The sequence below is a fragment of the Citrus clementina genome, unplaced genomic scaffold (assembly GCF_000493195.1).
Source record: "Citrus clementina cultivar Clemenules unplaced genomic scaffold, Citrus_clementina_v1.0 scaffold_9, whole genome shotgun sequence".
Classification (NCBI taxonomy): domain Eukaryota; kingdom Viridiplantae; phylum Streptophyta; class Magnoliopsida; order Sapindales; family Rutaceae; genus Citrus; species Citrus x clementina.
In genome coordinates, this window is record NW_006261964.1 from 22,345,706 (window position 1) to 22,349,513 (window position 3,808).

General features: G+C 35.8%; 1 non-coding gene across 1 annotated transcript; it reads right to left on the reverse strand.

The window, feature by feature from the left end:
- Window positions 1–3,261: 3,261 nt before the first annotated feature.
- LOC112095472 lies at window positions 3,262–3,365 on the reverse strand. The gene has a single exon (XR_002903842.1). It is a non-coding gene; the product is annotated as a small nucleolar RNA R71 (small nucleolar RNA).
- Between the last annotated feature and the right edge of the window lie 443 nt (window positions 3,366–3,808).

Below are 3,808 nucleotides of genomic sequence, written 5' to 3' on the forward strand. Positions count from 1 at the left end.
GAGTCATAGCCTAGAAGATTATTTGGTGACGGATCGTGATCTAACAGAAGTGGTGGTAACTGATTGTGATCTAACAAGAGTTATGGTGGTAACTGATCGTGATTTAACAGGAGTTGTGGTGTCGGATCGTGATCTGAAATCCTAGAATACTTTAGCGAAAAAGCAAAGTCGGATTGTCAATGTATAGTTTTCTAAATTACAGATTCTTATATATTGTACAAGATCGATCCTAAAAGTTTTTATAAGAAAAACTATTTTTTTAACTAACACTTCATCTATCAGTGTTTATTACCTTCTAATTCATCTATCAGTGTTTATTACCTTCTAATTAACCATCTTTACTAGTTTTTTTTTTCGTATAAATCCATCTTTATTTACCATTTTACTGTGGATAACTTTTCAATTCCTAAGTAACCAAGGAGGTGTCATGGAAGCTGATGAGATTTTTAATTTTTGCTCAACATTATCTTTAACGGATGAGGATGGAGAGATAATGGTGATTGGACGAGATCTTAAAAAGAAAGGAGTTGATATAACCTTCAGGTGTCTAGTTGGTAGAATCTTGGATACCAAGCAAGTTTCCATAGCAGCTTTTCGTAAAGGAATTCAGCATATTTGGCAACCAGTTGGCAAACATAAAAGTGGAAAGTCTTGGGATGTTCTGTTTCTCCTTCTAGGTGGATCAAAGAAGAATATTGTGTACAAGACCTTGGAGTTTTAACAGATGTCTTTTTGTACTCACTGAGCCAACCTGTATTGGTGACTTTTCGAAGCAAAATCTCAACTTTTGTTCGTTTTGGATTCAACTCCATAAATTACCACTTATGAGTATGACTAAGGTTGTGGGGTTGCTATTTGGAAGTATGATTGGTGAAGTTGAAGAAGTCGATAAGGGGTAGTCGCAAATTTGCTTAAAGAAGTTCATGCGAATTAGAGTAAAGATAAATATTACGAGGCCATTAATGAGGGGTCTCAGGGTCCAACTTGAAGGAGGAGAATTTATCCACAGTGGAAGTTGTTGAGTGTTAGAAAATGCATATTTATAAAGAAGAAAACCATCATTTTACATTTCAAGTCTTACTAACAACCCTTACTTTTATGTATTTAACCTTCTTGTGATTTAATTACATGTGTTTTATTTTAATTAAGTATTTTATGTATTTTAGGGGCATCATAGTCATTTCACAATAAACGAGAAATCAGATGGCAAAACGGACATCACTTTTGAACTCAGGACGGTCGAAAACCTTAGGATGAGCATAAAAGGAAAAATGGCACTGTTCACTTGTACGGTACTATTCACGTGTACGGTACTGTATACGTTACTGTTCACGACACTGTTCACATAGACGGATGATGACGTGGCATTGACCGATGATGTGGCATTGACTGATGAGGTGTCACGATCCTGTTGGACTAAAATTCTTATGTACTGTTGATGGTGACGTGGCAGCATATCAGTGGACGAAAAATCTCGCGTACGGTGCATGCATCACACAGGATTATTTTCAACCAAACCGCGTTACTGTTCATCCGGGTCAAACCGCGTTACTGTTCAAAGTCGGGTCAAACCGTGTTACTGTTCATCCGCGTGGTCAAACCGTGGACTGTTGACTGATGACGTGGCGCAATCCTAAGCGTCCAAACTGTTTTTAATCCGATGGCCATGATTTACTCCATGTATCTATAAAAAGGGGGCCTCTCCCCCCTAATTGGATATCTCTGAATTCATTTTTGGGATCCATTTTCTGTAATTCCTTCTCCATCTTGTATTTTCTTCGTATTTTAATAAATTCCCATTTTGCCCCTAGTTCAATTATGAGTGGCTAATTTTCTTTCAAGCTTGGGTTGAAGGTGAAGTCTCAACATGTGTCATGGGCTTAATTTGGTAAATTTATTTTCTCTTCCCCTCTAGTTTTTGTGGATGTTTTGACTTCTCGTCGACAAATAATACTAATCTTGTCTAGTACCGCCTTGGTTTCACCGGCCCTCTAGTACAAGGTTATTATTATTTGGCACGATAAGCCCTTAGCACCATATTGATTAGAGCATGGTTCATGAGGTGTGGATTCCCCCCTCATGATTTAATTGGCATTAATACGGATTATTTAGCTCATGATGCATGTTGATACGGATCTAGATACCCAAATACGTCATTTCAATAGAATTATCTTCAATTTATTCTCGCCATTGCAATTCCAATTTTAGAATTTATTCTCGCCATTTTAATTTAAGTTTTAGCATATTCCAAACCATTTCCACCATAAATCCAACCACCCATTTACAAAATTAATTCTACACATAATTAAAATCCACCTCCTCGTGGGATCGACACTCGTCACCATAGATCTATACTACAATAGATTCGTGCGCTTGCGAGTACATTAAAATTTGCACAACAAGTTTTTGGCGCCGTTGCCGGGAGGTAAGTAATTTTAATTCATAGAATTAATTTTTGTGAATAATTTCTTTTATTTTTTTTCTTGTATTTTTTTTTATTAAAAGAAAAAGAAAAAAAAAGTGAATCTACATTTAAAGGTTAGTATTTCTTTTCTCTTTCTCTTCTTTAAAATTCTGTAATTTAATTTTCAATTTATTTTTCTTTGTAATTTTTTTTTGTTTATCTTATTAATTTATTTTTAGTTAATTTATTTCACGTATTTGTTTTTGTGTATTTTTATAGAAAGGTTTTAATAGCGCAATAAGGTTAGTATCGTAATTTCTCCCTCTTCTTTATTTTTTATTTATTTTGTTCCCATCTTTATTTTTTTATTTTATTTGTTTTGCATGCATGGTCGAAGGTCATTATTACCCAATCTTGAACCTATAGACCTTGAACTTGAGAAAACACTTCGCACACACAAACAAGTAAAAAATAAAATGGATTTGCAACCACAGGAGAGGCCATTTAAAGATTATTTCAGTCCTTTAGCAAATTTGAGCACATCATGTATAAGATACCCAAATGTAGCTGCTAGGAGTTTTGAATTAAAACCTAGTGTGTTAAATTGTCTCCCTACATTTTATGGCCTAGAAAATGAGGATCCATATAATCATTTGAATGATTTTCATGCCATTTGTCAAACATTCAAATATGAGAATTTTTTAGATGATGATGTTAAACTTAGACTATTCCCATTTTCTTTAAAGGATAGAGCTCGTTCATGGTTAAATACTTTACCTGCTAATAGCATTTCATCATGGGAACAAATGGTAACGAAATTTTTGAATAAATATTTCCCAGTGCATAAAACCAACGCTATTCGCAGGGAAATCTCGGAGTTTACCCAGAGAGAAGACGAGCAATTTTTCGAAACATGGGAGCGATTCAATGGGCTACTCTTGAAGTGTCCACATCATGGGTACGAGAAATGGCACCAATGCCAATACTTTTTGGAGGGATTATTGCCGAATGTGCAAGAATGGCTAATGGCAACAAGTGGAGGAGAGCTAATGTCAAAAAGTGCATCAGAGATTTGGGAGTTTTTCCAGCGACAAGCGGATAATTCCCAACAACGGAGTCGATCATTCAGGAATACTAGAAGAATTAAAGGAGTAAATGAGGTTCAAATTGGCGAGTCAACTTCGGGAATCAAAGAAGTCAAGGAGATGGTTGAAGGTCTTGCTCGACAAATAGCATCATTATCGACTGCTAAATCAACAGAGCCACATGACCATGACTCATACTCAGATCAAGCCAATGCCATAGGTGTAATGAGAAAGCCATCAAATTACAACCCATACTCCAACACATATAACCCTGGATGGAGAGACCACCCCAATTTTTCATGGTCTCAAGGATTCTAAC